The following is a 12,779-nucleotide window of genomic DNA, read 5'->3' on the forward strand; positions in this document are numbered from 1 at the left end:
TCGGTAAATACGAAACAATTATCATATGGCACTCTTTAAGGACCACTGGGGATATTCCATCAGGTCCGGTTGCTTTTGTTTCATCTAAATGGTGTAATAAAGAATCGACGCCACTAACATCAAATTCAATGTCTGGCATCATATCGCCTTGATTGGCGTTGTTCAAAAGCGAAGTCTCCTCCCAGCAGATACCTGCGAAAGCACGGATTTGAAGTACTGGTTAAAGCGTTCCGCCTTCTGATAGTCTGATGTCACGGTTTTGCAGTTACTAGATAAAGATGGTATAGCTTATTCTTCTTTTCATTTTTTTTTACATATTTCCAAAACGATTTTAGGTTTTCTCTCAAGTCCTTGTTTAATTTAACAAAGAAGGTATCTTTCGCAGGTTTAATTGTTGCTTGCAATACATTATTTATCTGTTATTAGATTTGATTAGATTATTATTAGTTATTAATGTTTGTGAGGAAATTCGAAAACCACAAGCGGTCACGCGCACAACACAGGCCACACAAATTGATTGAATTGCCACTGAAACCTGGCTGTTCCTCCGGTGAAATGGTCCAAGTTTACGGGATCGGGGCTACATGTGCGATTCGCATTTCTTTCCGCCTCGCGGTCATGGCGGGCAGCACGCTTATGGGACCGGCACCACGGGAGAGCGGAAAGAAAGGAGATACGCAAGCGCTTGGAACGCCGACAAAGACAGGGCAATGCGAACGTAGGCATGGTCGACGCGGGTCAAAGTGTAGCATCTGTTCTTATCAGTTTAATATCTAATACGGGTTGTATTTAGACCTAAGGTATTAAACTTATTTTTGCAGAGAGAGTGAGAGAGAGAGAGAGAGAGAGATGCAAATGAGAGAAAGTCAGGGAGGTTAACCAGAGTTAAAACCTCCGGTTTGCTGCCTTGCACTAGGGGAAGGGAAAGGGGAGTGCTTAAAGCCTGCTTCAGCTCCGCTGCGTATCGGCCTGGTATTACTCTATCTACGGGATCAGCCCACCTATGGGGGGAGATTCTCGATCTACTCGGCTCGATAGACGCACGCAATTTTTTTTTTTGAGAATCTAGCCATATACAGCTTGGCTGTTTTGTGCAATAACAGAACTAACGTTGAGGAAAACACCTAGGCCAGACGGCATTGGTGCCGCGTTCTACAAAGCTTACGTTGATGAAGTGGCACCCATTTAGCGTGCAGTCATCACGGAAGCGTACGAAACGAAAGAAATGCCACTTTCTTTCCCTGCTGCTCACGTGGTGCTGGTTGCTAAAACTGACGACCATGCTAAGCTGCTATCTGCGGGGGCGCATAATCTGATAACGCTCACAAACCCGGACTACAAAATTTATACGAAAGTGTTGGCAAAACGACTTCACAGCGTCATCAAATTTCTTGTTGGACCACAACAAACATGAGACATAAAAGGACGCTCTGTCTGTAGAAATGTGCAAGTAGGCCGTAGTATTCTCGGGTGCTATGGCATTTTCGGCAGTCGGGTAGATATGTTGGAGCACGACTTAGGGGGGGGGGGGGGGGCAAAGGCATTTGAACGTGTGTCGCATGAAGCTCTTAGTATTCTTGCACATGTAAACATAGGTACTGCGATAGTCGATGGCTTAAAGATGTTATGCAATGACTGCATTGTAAACATTGTGGTGAATAAGAATCTAACTGACAGTATTAGGCTTTGATCATCAATTAGGCAACGTTGTCCATTGTCCCTTCTCTGCAATTTATATGGAGCCTTTCTATTCACCTCTAAAAAGGAATGAAATAATTTTCATGGTTATAACCTTGAATCGTCGCATGTTAAAGCGTTTGCATGTGCTGATGATGTGGCAATCTTTTGTACAGATCACGAAATTGTACAAGAGTCGATAAGCCATGCTATTAGATATTGCAGGCAAACCGGCTGCAAGATAAATAGGGACAAGAGCATCGGCTTTTGGCAAGGAAGCTAGAACGTCACACAGCAAGCCTTTGGAAATCTACAATGAACCATGCCCCCTTGGAAACATTTGGTTGTGCCTCTGGAGCACTACTATAGTAGCGCGTAATACTGGGAGGACGAGAAGTCACGTGTAAAAGAGAAAACTGGAAGGTGGCAAGGTGGTAATTTATCAATGTTTGCAAAGGCAACTGTTTGTAGTTAATTTCTAATCGCCGAAGTATGGTATGTCCTCCAATTTTTGTCGATGACTCATGCGAATTTACAGAAAATGCACAAATTGTTTGCCGTTTTTATCTGATCCACTTGGGGAAAGGGTCAGCCGAACTAACTTGTTTCGTCCTGTTCGACATGGTGGCCTTGGATTGCCGCATTTGTTCTTACGACAGATTGTTTCGCGTTTTGTCTTCTTGCGGGACCAAAGTGATTTATTTTTGTGTATGATGCTCCAGGTCTGTTTGAAAGGTGCTTTGACTGAATTTATTGTGTCTAGTGCATAACCTCTAAATTATGGGGTTAAACGTTACTTGCGGGAGGTGGTCTATCCCTTTCGAATACTGAAAGTTCAGTTTTCACTTCAGCGCCTGAGCACAGTAACAAGAAATACATTTTACAAGGATTTAATTAAAGATATGTTGCTAGTGCCTTTGTACACAATGATATACAATGAAGGTCCAGGACAAGATGTACTAAAGATAGTTAAAAGGATGCTACTGAGACCAAATGCAAAGTCATTTTTCTTTAGGTTGCATACATTTACCCTTCCGGTCGAGACATGGATTGCTCACAAAGGAATATTTGTGCCCTGGACGACAAACTGTGTTCTTTGCACCGAAACGGTGATAATCGAGTACGCCTTTATTGAGTACTGGGATTCAATATTTTATTGGAACGTCTTGCAAAGAGCTCTTATAAAGCAACTGCTGATAACAGCACAGGGTATAGGTTTCCTGCCGGTAGGCCTCCACGGTCTTTAGAAGACATGGATGGCGGTAACACATGCTGATGTCAACGTGTGCTCAACACGAGAAAATTTTGTTGAAAGCATTTAAAATTAAATTATGGGGTTTTACGTGCCAAAACCACTTGCAGGCAGTGGAAATTCTGGTCTGTATTTACACATGCGCCACGCACAGATTCGCGGCCGCGCTGCTAGATGGCGCAGTCCGCCCCGAAGGAAGCACGAGAGAGCAGGCAGGCAGTATGCACGCATCAAACATGACGGGTCCCGGCGGTGGCAATGCAGTTTGTCGCCACATTGCTTCAATGGTAATCGTACTAACATCGGTATTATCATAGAAATGTGTCCGGCGGGAATTTTTTTCCAGTTCTTTAAAGTCACTTCTCTTCGGGCGCGAGTGCAGTGCCGGGACGACCCACGGCGTAGGGGCAATAGCAATCTTCAAGCACTCTTGCGATAAAAAAATTGGTTAAGCAGAACTGACGCACTTGTCTGATTCAACGTTTCGCGACGCTATCTTTTAAGGTTTCAAATAAATTCGATTGAAATATGTATATATAAGCCGTGCGTCGACCTATCGCCTATCAGAGACGACGGTGCTTCCTATCCGTGTGCCATATTCAAAGACGCTCACGCAATCTCAAACCGATTCCTAAGGCCGCGGCCGCTCGCTTCCGGTCCGCGCGTACAGTTCTTTTGTACGAAGCGCGGTTGAACGCGCTGCAATACGACAGCGCATAAACGCTGTCACGTGGTATTACTTCGTATTACACGGGCTTTTCTTAAACGCCGAAAAAAAAATGGCCACGCTGCGTGCACGTTGCCACAAAAAATTAGATTGGTGGTTTTCGAATGCCATCTTCAACGTAAGGGAACACACTTGGCCCTAAAGTGAAGATTAAAAAATGCATAATATATATTAAGTAATTAACTAATTAAGCGCAATATAAAAACACCTTAAAGAGAGCCAAGTGACTACAAATCATGTCTTTGGTTTCATTCAGCTCGGTTAAACACTTCTTAAATCCTTGGTTCCGGTTACGCGATCCACCCTGTATAGGCGGAGCCCCACCGCACCACAAGGGTCACGTGACTCCCGCAGATAACACTCTCTCCAGGGTCAACCTTGTTCTCATTGCACCATATTTATGATGGGCGCAATTTTTATTACAATATCTCGAGGATTGGCTCACTGTACTGCTACACTATCGCCGAGGTCGGCCCAGTTCACTCGACGGGACTCGAAGCAAGTAGATCCGCCAAACTCGTTAAAGACGGCAAATAATGATTTCCTTAGACAAAGTACTTATGCTCCTAAAGATGGTTGTTTGTTGCAGTGAGGATATTTAGGTACCGCTTGCTGTTTTATTGTATAATTGCTTAGAGGAGAACAGCCTGCTCATGGGACAAGTGTGGTACTGTAACAGATGGTTATATATACGATTCGTAAAGCTCTTTCATTAGATCCCATCCGAAACAGCCACTGCCTTTGGGCATGTGGCTGTTTCGGATGGGGTCTCCTTTTACAACCGCGAAGTTGCAGTGGTGCCCTCTAGCGTGTTACGTCACCATGAGAATAAAATCAAGAGTATGACGGAAACTCCAAGGTCAATTCACGAGGTGGCGGAGGCGAGGCGGAAATGTAGCACTGAGCAGCGGCATTCATTGTAGTCGTGTGATTGAAGCGCGACCACATTTCACGGCGCTAAACATTAGTTGATGAAAATTATGCATCTCACATTTGACAATTGGAAACATTTGAAGAATGTTTCCAATTTTAGAAGTACTGGTTAAAGCGTTCCGGCTACTGATAGTCTGGTGTCACGGTTTTGCAGTTACTAGATAAAGATGGTATAGATTATTCTTCTTTTCGGTTTTTTATTACATATTTCCGAAACGATTTTAGGTTTTCTCTCAAGTCCTTGTTTAATTTAACAAAGAAGGTATCTTTCGCAGATTTAATTGTTGCTTGCAATAGATTATTTATCTGTTATTAGATTAGATTAGATTATTATTAATTATTAATGTTTGTGAGGAAATTCGAAAACCACAAGCGGTCACGCGCACAACACAGACCACACAAATTGATTGAATTGCCACTGAAACCTGGCTGTTCCTCCGGTGAAATGGTCCAAGTTTACGGGATCGGGGCTACACGGACGGTTCGCATTTCTTTCCGCCTCGCGGTCCTGGCGGGCAGCACGCTTATGGGACCGGCACCACGGGAGAGCGGAAAGAAAGGAGATACGCAAGCGCTTGGAACGCCGACAAAGAGAGGGCAATGCGAACGTAGGCATGGTCGACGCGGGTCAAAGTGTAGTATCCGTTCTTATAAGTTTAATATCTAATACGGTTTGTATTTAGACCTAAGGTATTAAACTTATTTTTGCAGGGAGAGAGGGAGAGAGACGCAAATGAGAGAAAGTCAGGGAGGTTAACCAGAGTTAAAACCTCCGGTTTGCTACCTTGCACTAGGGGAAGGGAAAGGGGAGTGCTTAAAGCCTGCTTCAGCTCCGCCGCGTCTCGGCCTGGTTTTACTCTATCTACGGGATCAGCCCACCTATGAGGGGAAATTCTCGATCTACACGGCTCGATAGACGCACGCAATTTTTTTTTCAGAATCTAGCCATATACAGCTTGGCTGTTTTGTGCAATAACAGAACTAACGTTGAGGAAAACACCTAGGCGAGACGGCATTGGTGCCGCATTCTACAAAGCTTACGTTGATGAAGTGGCACCCATTTAGCGTGCAGTCATCACGGAAGCGTACGAAACGAATGAAATGCCACTGTCTTTCCCTGCTGCTCACGTGGTGCTGGTTCCTAAAACTGACGACCATGTTAAGCTGCTATCTGCGGGGGCGTATCGTCTGATAACGCTCACAAACACCGACTACAAAATTTACACGAAAGTGTTGGCAAAACGACTGCACAGAGTCATCAAATTTCTTGTTGTACCACACCAAACATGAGACATAAAAGGACGCTCTATCTGTACAAATGTGCAAGTAGGCCGTAGTATTCTCGGGTGCTATGGCATTTTCGGCAGTCGGGTAGATATGTTGGAGCACGACTTAGGGGGGCGGGGGGGGGCAAAGGCATTTGAACGTGTGTCGCATGAAGGTCTTTTTAGTATACTTGAACATGTTAACATAGGTACTGCGATAGTCGATGGCTTAAAGATGGTATGCAATGACTGCATTGTAAACATTGTGGTGAATAAGAATCTAACTGATAGTATTAGGCTTTGATCATCAATCAGGCAACGTTGTCCATTGTTCCCTCTCTGCAATTTATATAGAGCATTTCTATTCACCTCTAAAAAGGAATGAAATAATTTTAATGGTTATAATCTTGAATCGTCGCATGTTAAAGCGTTTGCATGTGCTGATGATGTGGCAATCTTTTGTACAGATCACGAAATTGTACAAGAGTCGATAAGCCATGCTATTAGATATTGCAGGCAAACCGGCTGCAAGATAAATAGGGACAAGAGCATCGGCTTTTGGCAAGGAAGCTAGAACGTCACACAGCAAGCCTTTGGAAATCTACAATGAACCATGCCCCGTTGGAAACATTTGGTTGTGCCTCTGGAGCACTACTATAGTAGCGCGTAATACTGGGAGGACGAGAAGTCACGTGTAAAAGAGAAAACTGGAAGGTGGCAAGGTGGTAATTTATCAATGTTTGCAAAGGCAACTGTTTGTAGTTAATTTCTAATCGCCAAAGTATGGTATGTCCTCCAATTTTTGTCGATGACTCGTGCGAATTTACAGAAAATGCACAAAGTGTTTGCCGTTCTTATCTGATCCACTTGGGAAAGGGTCAGCCGAACTAACTTGTTTCGTCCTGTCGAAGATGGTGGCCTTGGATTGCCGCATTTGTTCTTACGACAGATTGTTTCGCGTTTTGTCTTCATGCGGGACCAAAGGGATTTATTTTTGTGTATGATGCTCCGGGTCTGTTTGAAAGGTGCTTTGACTGAATTTATTGTGTCTAGCGCATAACCTCTAAATTACTGGGTTAAACGCTACTTGCGGTAGGTAGTCTATCCCTTTGGAATACTAAAAGCTCAGTTTTCACTGCAGCGCCTGAGCACAGTAACAAGAAATACATTTTACAAGGATTTAATTGAAGATATGTTGCTAGTGCCTTTGTACACAATGATATACAATGAAGGTCAAGGACAAGATGTACTAAAAAGAGTTAAAAGGATGCTACTGAGACCAAATGCAAAGTCATTTTTCCTTAGGTTGCATACATTTACCTTCTGGTCAAAACATGGATTGCCCACAAAGGAATATTTCTGCCCTGGACGACAAACTGTGTTCTCTGCAACGAACCGGTGATCATCGAGTACGCCTTTATTGAGTGCTGGGATTCAATGTTTTATTGGAACGTCTTGCAAAGAGCTCTTATAAAGTAACTGCTGATAACAGCACAGGGTATACGTTTCCTGCCGGTAGGCCTCCACGGTCTTTGGAAGACACGGATGGCGGTAACACATGCGGATGTCAACGTGTGCTCAACACGAGAAAATTTTGTTGAAAGCATCGTTTTCATAGGTAAGATATATCGCGAACAGGCAGGACTACATAACTTGTTGGGTGTTCTTGAGGAATTAGCGAAGTTCAAGGAATTTTAGCTTGCCACGTTGATCCATGTAATCGAACTTGTTTTTATCTTTGTGTGTCATTCTGTTAAAAAAAAGGGGGGGGGAGCATCATAGCTCAGTGGTAGAGCATTAGACTGGATATCGAAAGGTCCCCGGTTCAAACCCGCTTGCCCCGTTGTAGTGATTGTATTACTAAAACGGGGCACCGTTGTTCACTTTCCAAATGGAAAGCACATGGAGGTCAATCTACACAAAACTGTGTTTTGGATACGACATGTGGCAGAAATCTCACACTCGACTTAAAAAGAAACAAAGTACAGCGTACTAAATGTCGTCTTCTATCTTTCATACTGTACCTAAAGCCCTCAAAAATGCGTGTATAGTTACGAAGCTTTCTCCGAGAAAGATTGGCCAACTGCACGATGTTGCAACAGCAGTGAAGCAGACGATGCTGAAGCTCCTTTATAGTGGATGGTGCTGTACACTGTTCTCCCTAAATGATCTCCGTGGTACATTTTTGTGTTTTGAAATGTGATCGCACTAGTGAAGACACCCTAAAGGATCACTCACACTACGCTGACCCGACACTGTCGGCGACAGCGTTTTTTCCCTTCATATCGGCCCGTCTATAACACTGTACCGACGCCGACAATTTGCCGACGGTCGGCCGAGATCTCGGCGTCGGTACAGTGTGACAGAGGCGCGGACACGAAGGTAAAAAAAAACGCTGTCGCCGATAGTCGGCAGACCTAAATCGGTGTCCAGTCGTTCAAGTTCGAGTGAGCCTTTACGGGCATTCACAGAGGCTAAGACGGCAGCAGCGCTTTCGTAACCAGCCATCGCTGGCGACCGACAACCGCAAACGCGGTGTGGGCCGCTGCCACCAACGCCATTCCCGCAGCCCCTCCACCATCATCATCATCACCATAAAAATAAACATAATGGCCGCCTGCAGGCGCTGGAAATTCTGGTCTGTATTTACACATGCGCCACGCACAGATTCGCGGCCGCGCAGCTAGATGGCGCAGTCCGCTCCGAAGGAAGCACGAGAGAGCAGGCAGGCTGTATGCACGCATCAAACATGACGGGTCCCGGCGGTGGCAATGCAGTTTGTTGCCACATTGCTTCAATGGTAATCGTACTAACGTCGGTATTACCATAGAAATGTGTCCGGCGGGAATTTTTTTCCAGTTCTTTAAAGTCATTTTTTTTCGGGGGCGAGTGCAGTGCCGGGACGACCCACGGCGTAGGGGCAGTAGCAATCTTCAAGCACTCCGTCGCATGAGAATAATTTGCGATAAAAAAATTGGGTAAGCAGAACTGACGCACTTGTCTGATTCAACGTTTCGCGACGCTATCTTTTAAGGTTTCAAATAAATTCGATTGAAATATGTATATATAAGCCGTGCGTCGACCTATCGCTTATCAGGGACGACGGTGCTTCCTATCCATGTGCAATCGTCAAAGACGCTCACGCAATGTCATGCCGATGCCTAGGGCCGCGGCCGCTCGCTTAGCCACGTTCCGCGCGTACAGTTCTTTTGTACGAAGCGCGGTTGAGAGCGCTGCAATACGACAGCGCATGAGCGCTGTCACGTGGTTTTACTTCATATTACGCGGGCTTTTCTTAAACGCCGAAAAAAAAAATGCACACGCTGCGTGCACGTTGCCATGAAAAATTAGATTGGTGGTTTTCGAATGTCATCTACAACGTAAGGGAACGCACTTGGCCCTAAAGTGAAGATTAAAAAATGCATAATTGATATTAAGTAAATAACTAATTAAGCGCAATATAAAAACACCTTGAAAAGAGCCACGTGATGACAAATCATGTCTTTGGTTTCATTCAGCTCGGTTAAACACTTCTTAAATCCTTGGTTCCAGTTACGCGATCCACCCTGTATAGGCGGAGCCCCACCGTACCACAAGGGTCACGTGACTCCTGCAGATAACACACTCTCCAAGGTCAACCCTGTTCTCATTGCACCATATTCATGATGGGCGCAATTTTTTTTACAGTAGCTCGAGGATTGGCTCCCTGTACTGCTACACTATCTCCGAGGTCGGCCCAGTTCACTCGGCGGGACTCGAAGCAAGTAGATCCGCCAAACTCATTAAAGACGGAAAATAATGATTTGCTTAGATAAAGTACTTATGCTCCTAAAGATGATTGTTTGTTGCAGTGAGGATATTTAGGTACCGCTTGCTGTTTTATTGTATAATTGCGTAAAGGAGAACAGCCTGCTCATGGGACAAGTGTGGTACTGTAACAGATGGTTATATATACGATTCGTAAAGCTCTTTCATTAGATCCCATCCGAAACAGCCACTGCCTTTGGGCATGTGGCTGTTTCGGATGGGGTCTCCTTTTACAACCGCGAAGTTGCAGTGGCGCCCTCTAGCGTGTGACGTCACCATGAGAATAAAATCAAGAGTATGACGGAAACTCCAAGGTCAATTCACGAGGTGACAGAAGCGAGGCGGAAATGTGGCACTGAGCAGCGGCATTCATTGTAGTCGTGTGATGAAAGCGCGACTACATTTCACGGCGCTAGACAATAGTTGATGAAAATTATGCATCTAACATGTGACAAATGGAAACATTTGAAAAAGTGCAGACAATGTTATTGGAATGGAAAATGTGAATTCACAAGTTGTTTGCTTCCATTCGCGAATAATCGTTAGTACGAACTCCGCAGGCTTTCTGAAGTTTCCTACTGGCGATGCGTGCTGAGATATGCCGAGATCTTAGTACCGTATTTAACACTGGAATTTCGTCAGAACGACCGTATCCGTAGCCTTAGAAGAAAAAAAAAACGGTATAATATGTAGTAGTAACTTTATCAGATTTGATTAGTAAGTTTATTTTTTACCTGCCTTTTGGCTAAATATTATCTTTTAGCTACGTCATCAGTGCAAGATAAGAAACTATAGGTAGCACGCGGGCTGTGTTAGTTCAAATGAAAATGCGATTTTTGTGAATTGTTTCAATTTAGTGTTATTTTTTTTTTACTACGAAATAAGAGATGTGTGGTGCTAAGGACACATGCATATGGTAGTTAGTTACGTCTCTGGGTTGGCCCATTGCTCCGAATTCATCGCTAGGCACGCTAGGCACGTCATACTATGCCAATTTAGGTACATACGAAGACTTAGGTGGCTGTTTCATAACCTAAATGACTCGCATGTCATGATTTAACATTTATGTTGGTCACACGCTATTATCATGCTATGCCAAATTTGGTACATGCCAAGATGTAGGCGGCTGTTTCATCACCTACATGACCTGCATGACACGCATGTCATGGCTTATCATTTATATCCGTCATACACTCTTGTCATGCTATGCCAGTTTTGGTACATACCAAGTTAACAAAACGACCATGAGAGCACCAATACGTAGGCGGCTATACATACTGTCAAAGAGGTAAATGTTCGCCAAGAAATGCTTCGCATTTAAAGGCACACTAAAGGCAAATATTGAGTCAAGCTAAAGTGATGCTTTGGTGCTCTAGAATACCTAAGGCGTCAATATTATCACGAATAGAGCCTTAATAATCGAGAAATCGAGGTAAACTCAGTACATGATTAGAGACTCCCCCGAGACATTCAAGTAGTTGCGCGATGACGAAAGCACTCCTCAGTTAAATTTTGTCACTAGTACTCAACCACTCGTTGCAGAAAACATCTTTGCATTCTATTATAAGACGAAATAAAATGCAACTTGTCCAGTTCTATTTCAATTCTAGCAAAAAAGCACTCATTAAGATAACCCTGACAACGATGCGGGTGGTCGAAAGGTTTCGTTTTCACTCGACCTAGCGCCGCCCACGCTTTCGTGTTTCAGTAGTTATCGCGCAGTGCTGCGCTGATCTTGCTGGCTCCCGAAACTCGCACAAAGTACAAGTAGCGGAGAATTCAACTTCCACGTTGTGTCGTGAGATGCCCGAATGGTCTATGCCACGTGACCAAAAAGCAGCTGCAGTGGCGAATCCGCCACTCTGTCTTGGCTCGGTACCGCCGCATGTCGAGCGCCGTTTTACTCACCGACGGCAGCAAAGGGTGGTGATGGCGCATGCAACGTGACCACTCCTACGATTGGTTGGCGGGAGATTTGAATGTCGAAAAAGGTATTCGCACCCTTCAGATGCAATTTTCTCGTAAACTAAGTCTTTTCTTGGCACGAAACAAGCATTGCGAGGATTCTGGAATGGTATTTAAACAGTCCACGTCGACTTAGTATTTGCCTTTAGTGTCCCCTTAAAACGTAAAGGCCATGAAATGAACGAGTTGAGGTCAAATATTTCAATGAAACTTTGTCATTCAAGAACCTTGTTTGCATTTTGTACATATGCAACGGCCAGGGATAAATCTGAATGACGCTGTCCTTCGTTCCAATGTATTGCGAAGTGGCAGCTGTCACCGGTCGTGTATTCTGAGTAATTGCATCGAAATTAGAGTCGCAACAGAGAAAACACATAAATAGCATGAGTTCTACAAAATATGCATTAGAAATGCGAAGATACAATTGAATATACAAATGGGAAGATACAGCTTGTAAAGGGTAAATATGTGTCACTGGAAGCAAAGTTTACTGCATGTATACTGAAAACCTCGCAACAATATATTTAAATACACCCAGAAACTCCGCTTCCCTAGCACAGAGATTAAAGTTTTGGGGAGCCATCTTGTAAACAAATGCGGCATTCAACTTGATCCCGATAAGATTTCCGCAGTGCTCAACTTGCCACGCCCACTTCGCGCGAAAGAACTGCGTAACTTCCTCGGTCTCGCCTCGTACTTCCGATGATTCATCCGCAACTTTGCCACTATTGCCTCGCCCCTCCAAGAACTTCTTGCCAGTGCCAGTTCCTTCCAGTGGTCCGATCGGTGCGAAGCTGCTTTTTGGGGAACTTAAGCGCGCCTTAACCTCCCCACCCGTCCTTTGCCATTTAGATAGTAAGCACTCACTCTACTGCACACTGATGTTAGCGGCAAGGAATTGACGCGGTGCTGCTGCAGCGCGACCGCGCTTCTCGCTAGAAAGTCGTCGCATATGCAAGCTGCGTTTTGTATTGTTCTGACATGTAAGAAGTATAAAGTTTATTTGACTTCGCGTGTTGCCTGTTTGAAATTTCTGCGAATAAAATGTAGCATCGTACTAGCTTTTGCCATGACAGTGTCAATATGTTTATGCCAAGTGAGTGATTCGGTGAAACATACTGCTAGATACTTGTATTCCAACTGTATGTCGATA

The 12,779-nt window shown here is 44.4% G+C and overlaps 1 non-coding gene and 1 pseudogene across 1 annotated transcript; both read left to right on the top strand.

Annotated features, from left to right (window-relative positions):
- Positions 1 to 724: 724 nt before the first annotated feature.
- On the top strand, positions 725 to 914 carry LOC142568545 (U2 spliceosomal RNA). The gene has a single exon (XR_012825455.1). It is a non-coding gene; the product is annotated as a U2 spliceosomal RNA (small nuclear RNA).
- Positions 915 to 5,203: 4,289 nt separating this feature from the next.
- On the top strand, positions 5,204 to 5,405 carry LOC142568543 (U2 spliceosomal RNA; annotated as a pseudogene).
- The last annotated feature ends 7,374 nt before the right edge of the window (positions 5,406 to 12,779 follow it).

Source organism: Dermacentor variabilis, unplaced genomic scaffold, assembly GCF_050947875.1.
Source record: "Dermacentor variabilis isolate Ectoservices unplaced genomic scaffold, ASM5094787v1 scaffold_20, whole genome shotgun sequence".
Taxonomy (NCBI): domain Eukaryota; kingdom Metazoa; phylum Arthropoda; class Arachnida; order Ixodida; family Ixodidae; genus Dermacentor; species Dermacentor variabilis.